Source organism: Cryptomeria japonica, chromosome 10 (genome assembly GCF_030272615.1).
Source record: "Cryptomeria japonica chromosome 10, Sugi_1.0, whole genome shotgun sequence".
In the NCBI taxonomy this organism is placed as follows: domain Eukaryota; kingdom Viridiplantae; phylum Streptophyta; class Pinopsida; order Cupressales; family Cupressaceae; genus Cryptomeria; species Cryptomeria japonica.
In genome coordinates, this window is record NC_081414.1 from 686,830,814 (window position 1) to 686,855,143 (window position 24,330).

A 24,330-nucleotide genomic window follows, 5' to 3' on the forward strand; every position below is an offset into this window, starting at 1 on the left:
TGGCTGATCCACTACTCGGAATCGCAAACTGACTGGTTGAGTCACAGGTAGATGCTCCCACACCCAAATATGTAGTAACGTGATACCCACTCCCAATGAGCTCCTCCGTCGGTATGCGACCTCATGTAGATCCCGATATAAGTGCGATAACATGCACGGTCCCCATGCAAATCGGGTCCCCTCTGTAATCATCTGCTCGATCACCTGACCCCAACCAACGACAAGTCCATGCGATCGTCTATTTGGACACAATAGTCCCCCCACAATCCCTGATAGCACTGCTGGTAATGGCTCATACAAGGCTACTATGTCCTCCCAGGATATCGACCCATCATCAATATACACATCCTCCTCAAAAAACCACTGTATCGCTGCTATCCCCCAAGATCGGTCATATGTCACCAACTCTCCTCGAATGGGAATGTGCAGGATGCGCCATACATCCTCCAGAGTCACTGTCATCTCTCCCTGTGCTAAGTGAAATAAGCATGTCTCACTATGCCACCGCTCTGCCAATGTTGTAATCAAACCGTGATTCATCCGAATTACGGGCATATACATCACATCAAACAGGCCTATCGCTGCAATGCAATCCACCTCGGCCTCTATCAACCACTCGCGCATCACCTGTGTGGCAGGATGCCTCTCACACAACTGTAAGATGCGAAGATCCTCCTACACAAGTGCATCAACCATCATCATCAATTGTTTTGTTTCAAACTTTCTTAAGTTTAAACCTAGACTATCAACATATACTTTGATCAAGTATCTTCAGGTCTCAACAGGTAAGCAATCATGGCACACCTAGACTTCAACAAACATTTATCCTAATGACCTAAGTCTCATCAAGGCTGTTATGATTCAAAACAACTCTCACCTCATCTCTCCATCCATCCATCATTGACATCGGGAGATTTTTGTTCAAACAAACTGGGGCACCTATTTTCCTGCACAAAAGCGCTATCTTACACACAACAATGCTAATCTCCTAACAAAAACGCTCAATCAACTAGGCAATAGCGCTCAAACAACAATAGCGTTATATTAACTACATAATAGCGCTACCTCACCACAACTCTCAATCAACCACCCCATAGCGCTAACAAAACGGAAGCACTAAAACAACTATTCAATAGTGCTAAACTTGGCAAACGCGCTAAAACCACTACTCAATAGCGCCATAGTGGCACAATAGCGCTAATTCAGTTGACAACAACGCCAAAACACAGTTTTAGCGCTATTGTCTTGACTCAACTTGGACCTAGCTAAAAACATATAAAAAATGCATGAAAATAAAAAATTCAAATTCACATACCACTGGTCCGTAGTTGTCTGGCTGCTGGAATCGATGGACTCGCTCTAATCGGTGCTTTGCTATGAGAACCGACATCCTGACTACTGCTTGCTCCTCCAAAAAGTCACTATCAAAGCTAAGATTTCACTATGGACACGGATGTAAATGAGCCTGTTTTCACCCCTTTCCCCCCATATAAACCCTTTGCCGTAACTCTAATTTTCCCCCGCTCACCGCTGTGGTCCTTGTGAACTTCCCGAGCCTCCCATTTTCTCATTTTATCTCTGATTTCTTCTAATTTTCACCAGCATTGCTAAAATCTTTTCTTCTACCACCCTACCAATTTTCATTCTTTTTCGAGAGATCGCCCGATTTTTCAAAAAATTTCGGCCCATCTCTCGAGAGGGCATACCACCCATTAAATTAATATTTTATGGGGCATTTCTTCACACCTATTTCTCTTTCTTTGAAACAACGCGATAAACCGCATCGTTTCAAAGAGGGGCAAATGTAGTCACATAAATCTGTCCATTTTAATTAAATGAATATTTCGTATTTATTTGATTAAAAACCCACTAGCCATCAGTTAATTAAATTAATATTTAATTAATTCATCTTCAAATATTCTCCTATTAATTAAATAAATTATTCAATTTATTTTAATTAATTCATTAAACCAAATTCACAATCAATTAAATGAATAAATTCTATTTATTCAATTTAATCATCTTTCCTCTTTTAAATAAATTAAATAAAACATTTGTTTAAATCATTATTCCCCCCCACTTGCATTTTCATACAAATGCAAGTTGCAACCACAAGTTGAAATAAATTAATTTTATTTTAATTAAAATCCTATTTTCGTTCACCCACCAAATCCACTTGCACTCCTAAACCCCCTTCTAGATTCTTCTAAACCCTTCCTAATTAACCTAATCCATCCCCTAATTATTGTCACATTCCTAAGCAACGTGGAGTCACTTCTCAAAGACTTCGAAGTCTTTGAAAAACATTTAATGCTTTGTGCGTTCAACAATTTAACCTCTAAAGTCTTCCAAACCACTAATAGCTCTTACACGACCATTTATGGTTAATTCCACTTGCACCCATGGTTAAAGCCTTTAACCCTTAACTAACCCTCATGTGACTCATGTGTCTCCTCAAGCATTTATTGCTTTGACCATGGTTATCCCTTTTACCTTTGCACAAGAGTTTATCCATTGGATAAAAACTTTATTCTTTGAATAAAGAATTTGTTCACTCAACCCAACCTTGACCTTAACTCCATTTAGTTAACCTTCAGGTCATATCAAGCATTTAATGTTTATTCTCTCTCCTCTCAACCTATCTCATATTGACACTTGTCATCCTGGGATTGGGTTGAAAGCCCTCACATGGATTTAATATCATTCAATTCTGACCCTTGTTGAGATTACTCAATCTCAACCATCCATTGCTCCATTTTTCCTATAAATAGAGCCCATGTCTTCATAATCCAAATCCTGAAAACTTGTATGCATTTAATCTATAGTGAATTTTAGAGAGCATTTAACATAAATCACATATATTGTCATTTTGGACTAAAATAAATCTTAATTCATTTTCATACCATGTCTAATTAAGTTTGTTTTACACTTGCATAGTATAATTAAAACATTTCAATCTTGAACCTCTATAAACATCCATAATGCAAAAAGCTGTTGAGAGCTCCACTGTTTTGGAACTTGGAGAGGAGAGGAACAGAAGAGAAGGAGCTAAGAGCATGTTAGAAGACATTTGGAGATGCCTTGTGGTATTTACTTCCATACTTAAATCTTTTATCATATTTTTAGTGTCTCTTTTGATATGCCTGCGTAAATTAGTTTTTGGTTGAATAACACTAACTTTGATCCTTGTTTCTTGTTGTTTTTGTGTGTTATGCGACCACAAGCTTTAATCTAACACTTGTCCATTTCGCAGAGCATCAATATTTATATCATATGTCTATCTAGTATCTAATGATCGCTCTACTTGAATATCTTTTTGTTTAATGATCAAACAATAAATCATAATTTATATATCAACCACATGAAATGATAAATATTTATCTTTTTAACTCATTAAAATTATGAATTTAATTTTAATTTTAATTTTTAAATTCCAAATGATTCTTTTATTTAACTTTTTCATCAATTAGAATTCAATTTTGTAAATGAAACAATCATCTATTAACTTTAAAAATTCAATATTTTAGAATAATATCTTGTTATCAATAATTTTTAGTTCCTACCAAAGGCGGGATACTATTGCATTCATTGATTTTATTTTTTCAATTAGTTTAACCAATGAATGCACATAATTTAAAAAAATTCATTAAAAACTCTATAGTTTCAATTTAATTAATATTTTATATGATTATAAAAATACTATTTTTCTGTATTCTTATTAGTTTGTGTAGGCAAACAATTCAATTTTTCTCTAAAAAATACAGATTATTATACATAAAGTACATAATTCTTTGCTAATAACATCATCGCCAAAAAGACTCGAAGGTCGTTGAGCTATGGCGAGTGAGAGCGGAGGAGCACGAAACTAAGGATTTCAAACTGAGGGCAATGGAGGTGAAGCTGAAGTGGAGGATGATGGGGATCATTCTGATTTGGTGTTGGGTATTTTCTACCTTGTGCATGCATTTGGCCTCTATTGGCCTCATTGTTGTAGCCTCCTAGTGGTTACTTGATCGGGTGTGTTCCTTGGCGCTAGTGTTGTGGGTCATCTTGTTCCTTTGGAGCAGGCCCTTTGTCCCCACATGGCATTGAATGATGTCGTGGATGTTGGTGTTGGTGTAGTTTTATGGGACTTGGGTGCTAAACCCTTTGCTCCCACATAGCGCTACAGGCCTGGTTGACCTCCCTCTTTTCTCTTAGCGGATGTGGATGTTGGGGAGGTGTCGTGGTTGTTCGTGGTCAGGTCTTCTTATTGTTGAGGGGGTTGTTTCTCTCTCGTTGTGTGTTATGCGTTTGGATGGCCTCCTTTTCCTACAGTGGCGGGTTTTGTTGGTCGCTTGATGTGGGTTCCCTGTGGGTCTGCCTATGGAGTTTGGTTTTGCATTTTTCAAAGAGACAGTTCAGAGGGATGGAATGTTATCTATATGACTGACTTAGTTGGGTTGCTCTTCTATGAGAGCATCGATGTCCATGGAGCACCAAATCCCACTACAATCAAGAAGTTTTTCAAGCATTTATGGCCTTAGGGAAACCCATAAATCTGCAAAATCATAGAATCTTATACTTGTGGCTTTGAAGAGCTTACAATCAATATTATCAAACTGATCAAGATAAGCTTTGGGTTAAGTGAGTACTATTCCTCATTTTAGTTTGTGGGGCACCTGCGGATAAACCACTATAACCCACCTCCATAGGAAAAGGAGGTCCTACAACTCGCATTGACCAAAATTGTATTGTGGTAATGTACCAAGATAGTACAAGAAGACTTTAGATGTTTTATCAGTTTTTTTAATATAAATTAAAGTTGTCTTTGAATTTGATTTAAATGTGTTATTATGAATAAAAAATATTTTATAAATTATTAAACAACATAAAAAATAAAAATAAACTTATTTAATATTTCTAATCAATTTTTAAAATATTTATATAATCTCAAATTTTACTTTAAAAATTAAATTGAAAATATTATTATTTATAAAAATTACTTTATAATCTAAATATAACAAACAAAATATAAATAAACTATAAAGAAATAAATGTTATAATTATAATAAAAAGAACATGCAATATAAAGTAAATAAAAAATATCATATTTATTCATTATTCAATTTAAAAAATTATTTATATTATTATATTATAATTAATATCAATTTAATATTATCATGTTTCTCTTGTTACTATATTTAAACTCTATCAATTATTATTATATTATATTTTAAAATTTTTATTAACTTTTGACAAGAATAATTTTTTTATTATTAAGATTATATTATTGTATATAAAAAATTACTTTATAATCAAAATATAATATAAATAATTAACAAAATATAAACAAACTATAAACAAATAAAACGTATAATCATAATAAAAAAATTAAAAAAAAATGTGCCCCCAAAAAAAAAGCCATTTATCGGGGGAGAGGGTGCCGCGGAAGCACAAAACTAAACGTTTAAAAAGAGAAAAACGGCGGGAAAAATTCAAACAGAAAATGTGACGGTTCAAAATATTTCAAACCGTCACATTACTTTAAACCGTTAGATTTTGAAAGAGGTCTGAACTGCTTAAACAGAAAATTTGATTGTTCAAAGTATTTCAAACCGTCACATCATTTTAATTTTAAACCGTTGAGATTTTGAAAAAGAGGTCGTGAAAGGTTTTAGGAAACAACCACAGAAATCAGAGGGCCGCTGGAAATCCGGATGTTTGCTAAAGCAAAATGGTGTTCCTCAATATTGCCGACTATTTTGGTTATGCTGGAGATTTGTGCTTCAACCTGAGAAATTTAAACCCCAGTTCTGTGGAATATAATCGTTACTCTTTGGAGCTTCAACCGCGGGTTCATCGCGACGGGGTTACAGAGAGTAAAAGATGTCCAGGTAAGCTCTGTGACACAATTGAAGTTTCAGGAGAAGTCGAAGAAGAAGGCTAAATCAGGGGGCTTCGAGTCCTTAGGTCTGAGTCCCCCAATTTGCAGAGCAGTAATACGGAAGGGCTATCGAGTTCCCACCCCAACACAGCGGAAGACAATGCTCTTGATAATGTGTGGATTGTATGTTGCTGCCATGGCCAGGACTGGATCGGGAGAAACTGCAGCATTTTTGATCCCATTGCTGGAGAAGCTGAAGGGGCATTCACCCTGTACAGGAGTGAGAGCCCTTGTTCTTTCTCTAACCAGGGAGCTGGCTCTTCAGACTCTTAAGTTTTGCAAAGAGCTCGGTCGCTATGTAGGTAATATTCAAAGCTTTGCCTCAAAGCATTTGGATTTCTCGACTTGAAAACATTGAGAATAAACTCGAGCTAAAAGCTGAAAATCTCAAGAACGCCAAAATGAAAACTTCAACCGCTTGCTAAAATTACTCCCCTACTCCGAGAAAGCAGCTACTCCACTTCCTTCTTCAATTGCTTCTTTAGCTTCCATCTGAAGTCTCTTTACTTCAGATTGACGATCCCATCTTTTCTTAGGTTAATCAATTGCCGGCAGCCTTCCCTTTCCAAACAATCCATGCCATTCTGATCAGAGGGGAAATCCCAAAGAAAACGACTCTTCTCTCGGTCCCGAGACGTGATCTATCAACCTCTTTTCCCTCTTGCTGAGCATTAAAGGCCTCCGAACTCTGCAAGCTGTCCACAACTACTGAGGGAAGTTCCTCTACCTGATCCACAGGGGCAACAATAGGCTCCATAGAAGGAGAATCTCTTTAGCAAGCCACAAAGCGTCCATGATTTCTTCAAAAAAAGTTCTCATCAGGTGCCCCCTTTTTAAGTATCCATTATAGCAACTCGACAGTGTGCTGCTGAAGTTTCTTGGGATAAGAACATGCTTGATCTTCTGTGCCTAATCTGAGTGCAATGAAAACATCTCAAAGACAGGCCCTCAAACTCCTAAACCGTAAGCAACGACCGTGTGAGGACTGTATACTAACAGAGTGGGAAACAGGGCGTGGTTCACAAACACACAAATCCTGGCATAGTTACTGAAGGAGCTAACCAGATCTGGATGAAATTCCACAAAAACACCAATCTTCTTTGCCAATAGCTGAATCATCTTAGCTTTCTTCAAACTAGGGGAAGATTACAGGAACAGATCCACAAAGGAACCTTCAAAAAAGATACCCGGTCAGGATGGGAAAAATGCTGCCATAGAGCACATAAACAAACCGAATTTCTTGTAATACTGCAGACCATTGAGCCAAACAAAATTCCACTCCTTAGTTATATGAAAAAGAAGAAGAAAAAAACTCTTAGAAAGAATAGAGATAGAAGGCATTTTGATATCTGTGCAAAACGGCTACATCTACCTGGCAATCTCAACAATATCCAAATTTCTATCCATAAATCTGCATATTATAGCTTTAGACTTATGATCTGATGAAATTTCCTTAACATTGTCATCTGGGAAAAACAAAACCATAGGATTGGATTTCCATGATGAGGGGATATTGGCATATTGCCCATAGAACGGCCATCACCCTTCATAATGTCCCCTTTTTAGAACATTTCTAATTTTTGCTCTAAAACAATAATTCCAACTTAGAATGATAATTGCATTAAATCATAAATATAACTTTATCTAAAATGATGAAATTTTATTATAATATTCAATTTACTAATAATAATTCTGAAAATAGAACTTGTGTGGGTTTTCAGCTATGTCCCTAACTCAGCAATGGAAAGATTAAGGGTTTTCAACCTTAACTTGCTAAGAGAATTTAAGGGGTTTCACCTTAAAGCTCTAATTTACCTGAAGGTTAAGATTTGGGTTTTCGTCCAAGACTTGATGATGAGAAATAAAGGTTTTCGTCCTTAGATCTCTTGAATTCTTCTTGAGGGTTTTTGTCTCTTTGGCTGTAATTGCTTATTTGCAAGTCACTTCGTATTTTCCAAATTGATTGTTTGATCTATTCATTCTTTTTCTCTTCCCAAGGAAATGACTTGTTCTCTATATCCATTTCTTGAAGGAGTCACCACCATTCACAAGAAATGAATTGTTCTACCTTTTATATCTCATGTTTAAGGGAGCCACAACTTTTCATCACAACTATTGCCCTTTTAACTCCAATAGACACAATCCTTCATTTACTGCCCTTTGTTCTTTTTAATGAAATACAATTTAATTGTTTATTATTTCTTTTCTTGGCACTCCCCTTATGAGTAGCACTGCCTTTATCATTATTTGATTAACTGCATGGGTACTATTATATACCTCAATTGCCCAAGCAAAAAAATTAATTGGCTGTGATCTGGCCCTTGTGGTGGCAACATGGTAGTCCACCCTTCCCAAGATTGCTTGCTCTCAAACAATTTGCAATTGGGATGATCATGTTCAAGATGATTCTCAATAGGAAATGACTCATGCATGAATTCCTTATAATATTCTTTTGTGAGATGCATGTCATAAAAATACATTCTTTTTGGCCTTATCAAGCAAGGCAACCACTATGCCAAAAGCTTGGAGTGATGGTGAATGGAACCCATCGATGTTAAGGATGGGTTTTTCATCCCATCAAAGTGCCAACTAGGCTAGCCCTTGTGGACTTGTGGCTATTGGCCTTGCCATTTGGTGTGGGTACACACTTGGTAGTACGACATAGGAATGTCTACCAAGGTTTAGCCAACGTATTGGGTTTTTGTCCAGCAGGGACATTACATGCCCACCACACTCCACAATGCTCATCATTTGGAGAAGTTAAGTAATGGGATAACGTGTGTGAGACTTTTCTTGTCCATAATTATATTGTGTACTTATGATCATAACCAAGAGCACACCCAACTTGATGAAATTGTTGATGGATGATAGTTTTCCAATATGTTGCAAGGGTAGGTTGTTTCGTTCACGAACTCTTCATTCAACTCCTCTCATTTAATTCAAATTATTCTTGATTTGATCTTTCAAAAATTGCCAGGATACCAAATCATTCTTGGAAATACAATGAATTTTGTAGTGTCTGTTTAACTGGCTATTTGTTGTTAAGTCTCACCAAATATCTGTCTTTTTCGTCTTCAAATAGTTTTTCTTGAATTCCCTTTTCTTTGCAAAGCTTGTTGAGTCATACTTAACTCTGCTAATGGCTTGGTCTTTACAAGTTTTAACTTTTTTGGGAATTGTTTTTAAGAAAAGATCTATTTCACAATTCCACTTCTGCTGCGCTACTGTTATATTATCACAAGTTGCAAAACTTGAACTAGGATATGTTTTTGCCTTTAATTCAAAAAGTGAGTTATCCCAATATCTCTCAACAACATAACCAAGAGTTGGAAATCTGCAAGGCTCATAATTTAAGATTTCTCTCATCCTCAGAGAGAAGAAACAAAAGACATCTTGCAATAGCATAGTCTGAAACCACTGAAAACATCAATACAAAAATCAATTTCCCCTTTTGCATCAACTGCATCTACAAGGAGCTGCTTTGGTCGGCCCAATCCTTGCACACTTTTATGGATATTTTTTTGGGGCAAAGCAGAAATTTTGGCTTGCCATATATTAAGATGAGAATTAGAAGCATGACACACATCTATGACCTTAAATGTGATGTTCTTCTCTGAAATAATTTTATATCATTTTGGATCACTTTCAATATTCTCACATTCTATAACTAGTGCAATCAGACAGTTTGTAGAAGTATCCCAAAATTCTTTTCTCCTTTCATTGGGTAACTTAGGATCCATGGAGAGGATATCGTAGAAGTTGTTACTTGCTCTAGTAATGTCATTTGTTGTATTCTCCAATTGCTCTTCAAAGTGATCACCATGAGTTTCAAGAGTCGAACCATTCTTTTTACCAACTGCAATATGGACAAACTTAAAGAAAGATTTGTCTATTGGGCAGTCTACATTTGTATAAATGAGAAAATTTGATTTACTTTCCTTAAATTCATTTGGTGTCTTTAGGTATTCCATTTTGGCTTCATGACATTGGCTGATTGTGATTAGATTGGTGTGTGGTATAGCTTTCATTTGATTTTTATTGGCCCAAACAACCTTGTAGGTGAATTTCCAATCATCTATTGATTGACTGATTCGTGTAAGAACCAATATGATGTTTTCTATTAATGCTTGTCTTCCTTCTCTCTTATCCAAAATGCAAAATATAAGATCATTATTATTATATACTGTAGAGGGTATTATCTGCCTTAGAGTAGTGGTAAATTTGTCTTCTCCTTTCCCAAAGATGATAGAAGGAATTTCACTCCGCAATTCATATATAGATGGTGTAGGAATTTGTTCTTATTATAATCCAGTAGACTAAATTCCATCTTTTGTATGAACTTGTTGGCATTTTTGATGTTTATGTTGTGATTGTCATTGATGGACACACACTTGTATTGAGATCCCCTTTATATGTATGAGCTCATGCTCAACCGGTATGTTGTATTCTAGTCTTTTGACTAGTAGTGATTTTGCAGAATGTGTTTCTCGGTCTGAAGTGGCATGTTGACCCCAAGCAGTTCGCAGATCACAAGTGGTACGAGGGTGCAAAGCGGCACAACACATTCTTACCAGTCTTCATTTTTGTCAAACCGGCAACCGGTATTTTGTATGGACCGGTAATACTCTGTGATGAGTTACCAACCGGCATTTTGTGATGAGTTACCAATCCACCGATTGTTTGACGGTGCCGACACATTAACGGTGATTCCTGTGTCGTGTTACTAAGTATGTCTAGGTTCATTGAACCTAGGAAATTGTAAAGAAATCCTATTGGACCAACATGAAATCAGATTCCTTTAAAAGGGACATCATGTCTAGGGTTTTAGGTGGTTGCGAAAAGGATTAAAGTTGAGCTAGGGTTTAAGGTGGATGTTGAGTTGTTGGAAGAGCGATCTTATCTGAGAAGATCGAGTTGTAACTGAGAGAGAGATAGAGAAGATTGAAGTAATGCTGGAATGCATTAGCTGTGAGCAATACTGGATCTAACCAAGCAGTTTGTGCTATTAGATAGATCAAACACTTGTTGATTACTCACATCTTTAACAAGTCAGTAGCTCCTAACCGGGTAGGCCTCAAAGCCTTTGTAAAATCCTCTAACAAGGTGGTTCACACATGTGAATCTAAAATCCTCTAACAAGGTAGTCTTTAATCGGACTTATCTCCTAACAGAGATTGAGATTCCTAACAGGATCTGTTCTGGTGAAGAACATTGTAAGACCTTAACCGGTCTGGTTTCTATTCTGCAGATAGTGACTTGTGAGTTCCATCTCACCGTGGTTTTTTTCCCAGTTGGGTTTCCACGTCAAATATCTTGTGTTATGGTTGTATTGCTTTTGTGGGTGAATGTTTTATTCGCATTTTGGTTTGTATGTTGTTGATTTAACACTTTCAGATTAATGTAAACTCAGAAAATCAGAATTTAATTACTTAACTAAATTGATTAAATGAATAGGTTATAGTTTTCCAGATTTAAGCATAGCCAAGAAAAGAGAAAAGTAAGTACAAGACACAATTACCCTGGGAAAACCTCCTAGGAGGAAAAACCCAGCCAGAAAAGATCCTCAGATCTGATTATGGATTGAATGCATATGAAGGTTACAACACTTATCTCACGTACTTGAAGGTGTTTGTACTTAGAACTGATAATGTCTTTCACAAGACTGCACCTTTAATCCTTCCAACATCAATCAGGTCCAAACCCTAGGTTGGTAATGTATGAAGTCTGCTCTTGATTTACTGCAACTTCAGTTTGCTCTCCTTCAACACCAAGTTCGCTCTTCACATGAATGAATTTCACACTTTCATTGTCAGAAGTAGTTCGCTGATATAACTGAGGTATTTCGCTGTGATGGCAGATCTAATATTCCTCCTTTAAGTCGCAATGGCAGACATATATTTATTCCTTCTTAACTCGCAATGGCAGACATATATTTCTCATGGAATAAGGATGATCAAGTGTGTGTTATTGAGGTGAGAAGTGTCTTTATTTATATGATGCATTGACCATGTATGTTGGCTTGTGTTCATGTCAGCTTATCCTTTTAATTTATTTCTTTTCCTTTAATCCGAAGTGCATTCTATATGGGGTTGGACCTTTGCATGAGACGTGGAGTGGCGTGGGTTCTTTAAGGTGTGCCGTGAGGTATAGGCCCAGCCCTACATGCTAAAGGGAGGGACCAGACCCTTAGGCGGATTCCAATGTTGCCTAGGGCAATTGGAATCCACCATCCCTAATTATAATCAACACTCCCTCTTAATTAGGGAGAAAGATAATCTTACAACCAGGTTACAAGATTAGGGCCCAGCCCTAAGTAATACATACAATGTTTAAATTGTAATCCGAACTTAGTTGTCAACTTCAAATGTTCCTGAGAGAGGATCACGACAAGTATCCCATAGTATCCATCTTGTACTGCATGTGGAGGGTGACTTCAACCTTTAACATGCACACTTGCAAGTCATGAATACATACACAATTATTCATGCACATCATGGAGTCTTTCCATGCCATCGATCACGCATATCCATCATTCATTGCCTTAACCTCAATCTTCTCCCAAAGAAGAATGTAAAATCATAATCTTCCATCTTGCACCCAAGCATAGAGTGGAGATACATAATCATTGCTCTCCATAAGCATAAAATGAAGACATAGTCTTCCATCTTGCACACAAGCATAGAATGGAATCTAATAAACATGTTTCTCCATCTTGCACACAAGCAAGAAATGGAATAGACATAATCAAAATACTGTAGTCTTCCATCTTGCACACATGCATACAATGGAACTACATAATATAATCTTCCAGCTCGCACACAAGCATAGACTGGATCTACCTTACATTGCCCGCAGAGGGTGGAGAGGATCTTTTCTACCATCTTACATTGCCCGCAGAGGATGGTTAACAATTACTCTTCTCCCTGAGAAGATTACAATACCATCTTACATTGCCCGCAGAGGATGGTTAACAATTACTCTTCTCCCTGAGAAGATTACAACACCATCTTACATTGCCCGCAGAGGATGGTTAACAATTACTCTTCTCCCTGAGAAGATTACAATACCATCTTACATTGCCCGCAAAGGATGGTTAACAATTACTCTTCTCCCTGAGAAGATTACAATACCACCTTACATTGCCTGCAGAGGGTGGTTGATACAACACAATGTATCATTGAGGTTGAGACTCCCTCTCAACCAAGGCGGTGTTCTCCACAACTTCAAGTCTATCTTTTGAAGTACTCAAGCTTCAAGAGACTTGGTGAGAACATCTGCAACACAGGATTGACCTGCCATAAAACACTGAATTGTCAAGTATCTCTATACACCCCTGATAATAAATCAAAACAACATAACAAAATTTTTGAGAAACCACATTGCTTCTCTTAATGCAACAATGTATTTAGCTTCAGCAATACTTAATGCAACTGAGGACTGTCCCTGTAGGTCCAAAAGATCCCAGCAGGTGAATGCTTGAAGTGTTTTCCTTGTCGGTAACACTTCTTGACCAATCTGAACCTAAGCAGCTTCAGCCCATAACAACTGTGTGTCGCAAGTATCTTAGGATGTGCTTGGCTGCAACAAGATGAACATGTTTGGGCAAGCTCATGAACTAGCTAAGAGCATTCACAGCAAAGCATATGTCTGGTCTAGTGTTAACTAGATACATCAGTGATTCAATCAATTGCCTATACTCTGATGGATCTGCAAAATCAGAATTAGCTGCAGAAACACTTAATTTCTTTAAGTTAGATTCCATAGGAGTAGACATAGGTTTACAATCCACCATTCTAACTCTTTTCAAAATATCAATAGTAAATTTCGTTAGACCTTTGCCATACTGCTAGACCTAGGAAATAATGCATTAAACCTAAGTCCTTCATTTCAAATTCTGAAGCTAGTTCTTTCTTACATCTAATGATAAGTTCATCTTTACCAGAAGAAATAAATCATCCACATATCGAACTATAATTAGCATTTCATCATTGGATAACTTAAAGTAGATGTTAGAGTTAGCATCAATTTTACAAAATCCTAAATTTAACAAGTATTTATCAATTCTTTCATACCAAGCACGAGAGGCCTGTTTGAGGCCATACAGAGCTTTCTTCAATCTGCACACATGAGTTACTCTATCCTGAATCTCATAACCCTTAAGATATACCAAAATAGTTGGAACTCCCTCTCAGCAACAACTGTGTTCAATCACAGCTTCCAAGGCACTCGAACTTCCTTAGAGTGTATGCCCATCCCAATAATTTCGCTTGAAGAATTAGTATGCCCTATTTCAGAGGCACTCTAAGCCACTGAAAGATCCAATCGATTTCTTGCACTTAAGGATAGGAAATCATACATTTAAGCATCAAGTCAGTTCAATGAAATTAAAGATGCTTGACCCAAGAAAAGAATTCCATGCTAATACTCATAAGAAAAGTAATCAACCAACATAAGTTAGAGTATACCAAACTCAGAAGGAGGCGCTCCCTCTTAACTTCTGCACAATCAATCTTTTATGTTAATCTCAAGTATCCTGTCCATCTGTCTTTCGATCAATAAGGTGGACCCATAGCACAATTGCTGAGATAAGATGAGGATAACTTCCATCAAGAGATTACACAACAAGATTGCCAATCAAATGTCATTAATAAAAAAAATGAAAATCCTAAGAGATCAATTGCGAAATCATTCAAAGAGAAATCACAAATAGAACCACAGATTTGTAGAAATAGTTTCAGCCAATGAATAGCAACATTATGCAACGTTAGTAAGATAAGATATAAATTCAATCTCTTGGAACAGATGATGGAGTAAGCACAATAAAGAAAAACCTCACAAATCATCCAATTGTGCCCCATCAACCTCTTATAGGAGAAGTGATGAATCTACATTTATCAGAACTCAAGATTCCATTAAGGTCCATAGTTGACCATTATCTTTACAAAACCAAGCAAGAAAGATCTGCCCTAAAACATTAAGGAATCTTTAATACACTTCTAAAACAACAAGGAGCCACACATAACTTCTTTATAAAACATTTATAGTAGATCTCATTCTTCACATCAATGGTTAGATTTGAAGGTTTGAGAACATCTCAAGGCTATGTTTATAACATTGGTGTAACAATAAACGAAAGTAATAGTTCACTCAAATCATAGAAAAGACCAAATACTGAATGCAGCCATAATATCCATTAGTTCATCTATTTGCAGTTCAGTCCAGAGGAAGTAATTAGAAGTAAATCAAAACGAGTGAGCATTGATAACATTGATCTAACAACAACATCATTCTGCAAAATGATATTAATAAAATATTAGTTATACTCTTTGTTAACCACCAAGCACAATTTATACTTGATCAAAGCCAAACAGATCTTAAGGTAGTTTATAATAGTAGAAGAATCCCATACGTCAAAAGCACATGAAGAAGATCTATATTATACGAACTACAAGGCTGTCTAGCATTAACCCTTGCATACTACGAACATGATTGCAAATCATCTTTCAACTAAACTTTTCTATCAGGAACACTTATTAGTAAAATTACGCATAGGCCAAAAAATATTAAGTCAAAGTGATCTCGATCTGTTCATTAAGAGTTCATCTTCACAATTAATAGAACATAAAATTCCTACACCTTAGTTGGTATACTTATATCAATGATGCCAAGGGAAACAATCATTAGCTCCTCATGACTGAACACATCTCCATAAGTCGTTCATGTCAAGTAGAATTCAAGTCAATAAAAAAAAATGTCATGAATGAAGATCATTAAAAAAACATAACTCAACCAAGCATAGCTACTCACTTAGAATGCATATAAGTATTCATCACAAGAATACTTAGAACTTTTAGATCAAAAGTCAATAATAGAACCAATCCATATTATTTAACATAATAACAATATCTAAATTACATATGCAGAGAACATAACAAGTATTTAGATCATAGTTATATAGATGGCAACTGTGGATGTGATGAGTCCAAGACATTTCTGATTCCAATCAAAAATATTAACGAAGAATCGGTCTATAATACCTTGCAATACTCAAACAGAAATTTAGAATACCTTCTAAGTTCTAACAAAAGGAGTATGCAAATCTAAATAATGTTCTATGTTAGATAAGTCTACCCACTAAGGCAATTAGAATCATAAAATCAATACAACCTAGAACTAGGTCAGCCAAACGATAATACTTCAATCTCTTGCAATCAAGAATGCAATGACTCAAAAAATACTTAGCTTGAATGATGCTGAAGAGTCAGATCTTCAAGCATACTAGACCAAGATGTGACCATGCAAAACCTTTGATCACAAAACCTTTTCAATCTTTCCTCAATCCTGGAACCTGTCATCAATTTTACGACAGCAAGAGAGTGCAAGATCTAGGCTACAGGATGCTAGATCTGATTACGGTTAGTACAACTTGGCTCTGATACCATGTTGATTTAACACTTTCAGATTAATGTAAACTCAGAAAATCAGAATTTAATTACTTAACTAAATTGATTAAATGAATAGGTTATAGTTTTCCAGGTTTAAGCATAACCAAGAAAAGAGAAAAGTAAGTACAAGACACAATTACCCTGGGAAAACCTCCTAGGAGGAAAAACCCAGCCAGAAAAGATCCTCAAATCTGATTATGGATTGAATGCATATGAAGGTTACAACACTTATCTCAAGTACTTGAAGGTGTTTGTACTTAGAACTGATAATGTCTTTCACAAGACTGCACCTTTAACCCTTCCAACATCAATCAGGTCCAAACCCTAGGTTGGTAATGTATGAAGTCTGCTCTTGATTTACTGCAACTTCAGTTTGCTCTCCTTCAACACCAGTTCGCTCTTCACATGAATGAATTTCGCACTTTCATTGTCAGAAGTAGTTCGCTGATATAACTGAGGTATTTTGCTGTGATGGTAGATCTAATATTCCTCCTTTAAGTCGCAATGGCAGACATATATTTATTCCTTCTTAACTCGCAATGGCAGACATATATTTCGCATGGAATAAGGATGATCAATTGTGTGTTATTGAGGTGAGAAGTGTCTTTATTTATATGATGCATTGACCATGTATGTTGGCTTGTGTTCATGTCGGCTTATCCTTTTAATTTATTTCTTTTCCTTTAATCCGAAGTGCATTCTATATGGGGTTGGACCTTTGCATGAGACGTGGAGTGGCGTGGGTTCTTTAAGGTGTGCCATGAGGTATAGGGCCCAACCCTACACGCTAAAGGGAGGGACCAGACCCTTAGGCGGATTCCAATGTTGCCTAGGGCAATTGGAATCCACCATCCCTAATTATAATCAACATTAACCATCCTCTGCGGGCAATGTAAGATGGTTTTGTTAACCACCCTCTGCGGGCAATGTAAGGTGGTGTAATTGTTAAACTATCCTCTGCGGGCAATGTAAGATGGTATTGTAACCTTTTGGCCATCCTCTGCGGGCAATGTAAGATGGTAGAAAAGGATCCTCTCCACCCTCTGTGAGCAATACAAGGTGGATCCAGTCTATGCTTGTGTGCAAGCTAGAAGATTATGATTATGATTCTATTCCCTAATTAAGAGGGAGTGTTGGCTATAATTAGGGCTAGCGGATTCCAATTGCCTAGGGCAACATTGGAATCCGCCTCCTTAATATAGGGCCTGGCCCATTGCCTTTCGGTGCACACAAAAGGTTCCACGCTTCACTCAAACCCATTCGCCTCCTTGATAGGGCCGACCCTATCTCACTTCACCTAAAAAGAAATTAAAATAAATAAAAGATTTAAATGCAAAGAAGGCCGACATAAAAAGGGAACATGACTCATATAAAGATGGCGTATACTTCTCAATATCTACATTCAGTTTTATGTATATGCAAGACATATTTGGTGAAGGCGAAATTAATGAAAGGGAAAACTGGTAACAGCGAACTCCAATAGAAGGTAGCAGATCTTGAACTAGGAGGTTTTCCCAGGGTAACTGTGTTTTGTCCTTGTGCATTTCATTTTCATTTCATGCTTAAGTGTGGAAAACTATGGATTAATTAACCTAGCTTAATCTAATTCTGATTTTTCTGAGTTTATACAATCTGAAAGTACTTAATTTAACATGGTATCAGAGCTTTCTTTAACCTGCACACATGGGTTAATCTATCCTGAATCTCATATCCCTCAGGTTGCTTAATATAGACTTCTTCCTCAATGACACCATTGAGAAAAGCAGTCTTAACATCCATCTGATGTAGTTTCCAACCCTTAGAGGCAGCAATAGCAATTATTGTTCTAATGGAAGTATATCTAGCAACAGGAGCAAAAGTTTCCTCATAGTCTATGCCTTCCTTTTGGGAAAAGCCACGCGCTACAAATCTAGCCTTATATTTTTCAATACTACCATCAGCATTATGTTTAATTTTAAATAACCATTTAGATGAAACAACAGATTTGCCTTTGGGTCTAGGCACAAGGTGCCCCACATCATTCTTGATGATTGACTGATATTCTTCATCCATAGCAAGCTTCTAGGCATGATGATTTAAGGCTTCTTCAACATTGCAAGGTTCAGTTTCAATAAGATTACACATTAAAGAAACGTAGTTGGAAAATACCTGAGGTCTCTTAGTTTCACGGAAGGTGCCACTTGGAGCAGCAAATCTCTCAGCTTCTTGAATGGTGTTTCTTACCCAGAGTGGCCTCTTTTTGGTAACGACAATGTCACTAGGAATATTAGTGGGATTCATGGGTTCTGGAGGATCATCATGATCATCTTGAGGTGGAGGTTCAACTTGCTCCCTCTGAATCTCAGGGTTAGAATCAACGTCTATATTTTGATTATCATTAGATTCATCAATAACACAAGAACCTTTCGATTTCTTAAAAGCAATATCTTCTTCAAATTTAACATCCCTACTTACCTCAACGTACCTTTGACCTGGGATGTAAATCCTGAATGCCTTGGAGGATTCACTGTATCCGACTAGCATGCCTTTCTTTCCGGAGTGTTCCAACTTTGATCGTTTTTCCTTAGGCACATGAACATAGACGGGACTTCCAAAGATTTTGAGGTGTAATGTCTGGTTTGGATCCTGTGAAGGCTTCTTCCGGGGTCATGTTCTTTAGAGCACGGTGAGGACATCTGTTTTGGATGTATACTGCTTTACCGGTTTATCTTTATACTGTGTAAGTGTTTTAGTGCAAAGATTTTTGGCATACTAATTCACCCCCCCCTCTTAGTATTCATCAATTGGTATCAGAGCCAACCTTTCTATAAGTTTAACCACTTGGAAAGAGATATGGGGGAATACACCTTGAGGGAACTTACTCAACGGCTCACTAAGTCTGAGCAAGCCTATGATGATCTTATGGTCAAATACAAGGCATCTCAAGCAAAAAGAAGAGAACATGCAGAAAAGCTGATGGAACTATCTGAAAGTAGTTCTAAAGATGAAGCTAACATGGAAGCTATGATTGCTGAATTGAATAAGTTGAATGATTCAAACTCCAATCTGAGAAAGGAGTTGGAAGGACTGACTATTCGGTTCAATCAAGAGCTTGAGAACCGGAGAAAACGTGAAGATCTGGTAAAAGACAGAGATCATGAGATCTCCAAGTTGAAACATGAGATTAGTGCACTAACTGCTCGCCTTCATGAGAGTAGAATGGAAAAAGAAGACATGCAAGGAGAACTGAACATTGCCATCTCTGAAAATGCAAGTCTTATGGAGACAAACACTGCTATTTCCAAAGAACTCTTTGAGTCAAAGGAAATACTTGCTAAGTTTGGCAAAAGTACAGTCAAGCTAGAGCAAAAGCTTGACTCATCGAGACCGGCAAAGAATACCAATGGTCTTGGTTTTTCTGGACATGAGGAAGGAGAATCCTCAGGAACAAATGCTGAAGCATCAAAGAAGCAACCGACACTCAAAGGAAAAGGTAAGCAAAACTTCAAACCTGTTTGCTTTAACTGTCTTAAAGAAGGACACACTGCCAATGTATGTAGGAGCAAAGCCTACAATAATTTTCCTTATTTTATCAACAATGTACCTAGATTCAATAAGTTCAATGGTCATTGTTATGCATGCAACAAGTTTGGGCATAGAGCATTTGAATGCAGGTCTGTAGTGGATAACACTGGAAGATATCCTCAGAGGACCCAAGGAACTAGTCCTGAATCTTTTATGAATCGGAACCACAACTGGTTTAATGACTTCAATCATCAGTCAAGAAGCGGTGGTCATTAAGCGGCAACCGGATGGAGAGAAAGTTGTATGATATGTCATGGTCATGGTCACACTGCTGCAACATGCAGAAGGAAGAATGGAAACATGTACAATGGACCTTGGAGAGCACCTGGACTTGTTTGCTATCACTGCAGCAAACCGGGTCATATTGCAAGATTCTGCAGAAATAGAAAAAGTATATCTGATGATATACCGGTCACTCAGGAAGGTGAAATAGATGTTGAAAAAGTTCAAGGAGACATGAAGAAAACATGGAAGAAGAAACCAACAATGTCGGAAGAGGAACCGGTTTCTGCACCTAGTGTGGAAATATCGGAACCGGCAAACTAAGCCTCAAAGGCTTAGGGGGAGCAAATGGCAAAATGCTTTCGAACCCCCGGTTAACACTGGTAAAAGACCTTAATCTGTATGCTACACTTGTCGCTTGGCAAAAGACTGGAAATGGTCAAAAGGCAAATTAGGGTTTACGCCCTAATAGAGGAGCATTAATGATGGTAGGTGAGAGACATGTATAAATGCATTTTTCAAATCATTTCTCACTATTTGTTTTCGAGCGAAGAAAAGTTTTCAAGTGCAGAGCGAAGAAAAGGCGATTTGAGCATTAGATCTCAAGAAATTGTATAACTTTGAAACAGATTCAAATCTAGTTTGCAAGTGGTAGTGGAGAACTCAAAGCGGTGATTTGGCATCCAACGGAGAGCGAAGTAAAGCAGAATTAGGAAGCCCTAAATTCGCATTTGAAAGGTATTTTTTGTGTTCTTGAAATACTCTTCAATGGCTTCCGCATCTCATACCAGTTCAAGCACATCCATTGAGTCAGAAAGTTTCATTCAGAGGAAGTCCAAGTATAATGCTTCGTCACAAGTTCTAGCTGGAGTCATAGTCGAAGAAGGAATTTCAGACTATATTGATTGCAAGATAGAAGACCTAGGGTCCTTAGCCATTCATACTCAATTAGGTCTATTTTGCGGAAAGGACAAAAGGATCAAACCGGAGTTCAGTATCTTAGAGAAGAAGAAACTCCATAATGCGGTATATTTTCTGGAAGACTTCACAGAGGATCACATCAAGATCATCTTGAGCAGAGTCCATGGTGACAAGATGTACCTGGAGAGAACACATGATATCACGCCTTAGGCAATTCATGCAGTCACCGGTTTCTGCAACACAGGGGAAGTGCCAGCCCTGAGAACGGTAAGCAAAACGGAAATGACCAAGCTCACCGGTTCGACAAGTGATTCACGAGGTATGATAGTTAATCCTATCAAGGATGAATTGGTAAAATACGCTTGCATGGTGATAGGCTACAGAACATTCTTAGCCAACAGGATTAATTCTGTATCTGCTGCAGCAGTAAATGCCGCTTACCAGATGATTATAGAGGATAAATCATCTGACTTATGCACCGGTATGCAGAGGCAACTCCTGTTAAATCTTAAGGCAATCAAAAAGGACAATTCACTGAGATTTAAGTTTCGACAACTATTGGTAGGGTTGTTTTTCTATTTTCAAGGCTACTTTCCGGGTGTAGGAGATGTCCAGTGGTCCCCTGACCAACCGGTAACCAAGCAGATAAAGGAAAGTGTGCAAGCCATTGGAACCGGCTACCTTGAGGTACTGAACAAATACTTTGATGAGTTCAGAAGAAAGATGAGTCAGAGGGTACAAATCTCAGGTGACATAGTGAAGAAGTATGAAGATGACATCTGTTTCACTATTCAGGAGGACAAATGTCTAATGGAGGCTGTTGAGCCTAGAATGGAGGAAGTGGAGCCTATGGGCTATGAGGTCATGTTTGACATGCTGGAAGGGTATGCTTCAACCCTTATTGCCTCGCTCTTGATCCAAAGGCTAAGCGAACCGGAACCTAATTGGAGAGGATCGCACCGGTTGAAGAACCATCGGTGAAGAAGGGAAAAGAACCGGCAGCTAAGAAAGCTAAGGCAGTGCCTGCAACATCAGCACCAGCTACCACTGAGACTCCAAGAGTGACCAAGTGGTCACCGGCAAAGAAGAAACCGGAGGTAACATCGGCAAAAGTCTTCGAAAGAAAGAGGAAGACTAAGGCAAATGAACCGGACTCCGAAGAAACCGAGTCTGATGAACAGCCAAAGAAGGCTAGACAGACCAAGAAGGTGAAGAAGAATGAATCGGCAACATCCGCACCGGTAAATATAGATATCTCCTCTTACAAACCTTTGACACATTGTCAAAGAATAGTAAAGAATATTAGGAGAAAGTTACTTCATGATTTAATAGATTATTATGATGAATTCAATAGTGAAGAAAAAGATGAAGTATTGCAGGAAATCATTCTTTATTTATGTAAAAATGACCGGTCACCATCAGAGATTAAATCTCAGACACCAGATTCATTATTTAAAGCATTGGATAACAAATGGCGCATTGCCATTGAAAAGGAACAAGAGAATAGGGAGAAAGTTTTTGCACAGTACTTCCCTGAACTTTCAAATTCAGAATTATTTGATGTATTGGATCAAAATAAAGGTCTCTTCTTCACAAGGAGAAGACTTTGGTTGTTGGAAGGGAGAGTTGATGATGTAGAAAAGGATACACATCAACACATGGCCCATGCTATCAGCTTTCACAAAGCTCGAATGGCCAACCTCCAAGCGGAAAAGGAACTGGTTATTTCCAAACCAGATGAGGTTTTTGATGAGGAAGGAAACCTGGTGGAGGAACCAATCAACACCATAGATGTCGATGCCTTGGATATAGAAGATGTCACTCAGGACATACCTTCTGAGGGAACTGAACAGGGGCAACAGGCCGATCAGGGTGGTGAACAAGCTGTGGACACACAGCAAGCGACAAAAGAATAGGAAGAGAAAAAGAAGAAGGATGAAGATGAGAAACAGAAAAAAGAGGAAGAGAAGAGAAAAGAGGAAGAGGAGAAAAGAAAAGATGAAGAGAAGAAGAAGCAAGAAGAAGAAAGGAAGAAGAAGGAAGAAGAGGACAAGGAAGAAAAGAAGAAGAAGGAAGAAGAAGAAAAGAGAAAGAAGGAAGAAGAGAAGAAGAAGAAGGAAGAGGAAGAGAAGAAGAAGGAAGAGGAAGAAAAGAAAAAGGAAGAGGATGAGAAGAAGAAAAAGGAAGAGGAAGAGAAGAAGAAGAGGGAAGAAGAAGAAAAGGAAGAGCAAAAGAGGAGAGCAGAGGAGAAGAAAAAGGCAGAGGAAGACAAGGAAGAAGAGAAGAGAAGAGAAGCGGAAAAGAAGAAAACTGAAGAAGCCAAGGAACGAGAAGCGGCAAAAAGCTCTCAGGTGGAGACTCCGAAGGCAACCGGAAGTCAACCCTCACCGGTTGATCTCTCTAGTCCTATCGATCTCCAATCTGCAAGTGAGTCGGAGCTTATGCAGAGCATCAAGGTTGCTGAAGAGCGCCTTGAGATCATTCGCAGGAAAAAGGAACAGGACATCATTCAGGCAGCTGTAGACACACTTACCGGTTTAATCCCCGGTACTAATCTTCCTGACACTGATTCATCACTAGCACAACTCAAACTTCTGTGTACTATAGTGGATGATCAGGTGCAGGGTCTAGAAGAAGCAGCAGTGGCAATGTAAAGAAAGAGCACCAAAAGGCTCTTAATGTTGCTTTCGTGAAGAAATTAAATGAGCTTAGGACTGAACTGTTAAAGGATCAAAAGGACATAAGGAGTGCCTTGGATGAGGGAAACTTGCTACTCAGCAAAATCTGTCAACCTCATCTGTTCTGTGATGATGTGCTAGCCAAGAAGCAACAGCTTCAAACGGACTTACAATCCTACTTAAGCACATTCAAGACTCCTTACGACTCCTTTGCAGGATATGGGCAAACCGTTCACCGGTTCCAGATCCAGTCAGCCAAGATAGAGCAAGAGATCAGCACAAGGTCTAGGGATTTGCAGGAGCTTCAACTGGTATTACTTCCACGACTGCAAATTCTCTAGAAATGCTATCTGAACCTGGATGCCCTGACAGTCACACAAGAAGTGAGCACAATAGATGCCATGGAGGAACAGGTATTTCTTTCCATGAAACAATTTTTGCAGGACTATAAAGCGGTTTTTGACAAGTATTATTCATTATTGTCATAAACTCTTTTATATATATATGGAAACAGGTTTTTCAGCGGTACTTTGTCATTGTTGGCAAAGGGGGAGAAGTATATGGTTTTAAAATT

At 37.8% G+C, this 24,330-nt stretch overlaps 1 pseudogene; it reads left to right on the forward strand.

Moving 5' to 3' along the window:
* Positions 1-24,330, forward strand: part of LOC131063404 (putative DEAD-box ATP-dependent RNA helicase 29) — a 72,273-nt pseudogene that overhangs the window by 41,709 nt on the left and 6,234 nt on the right.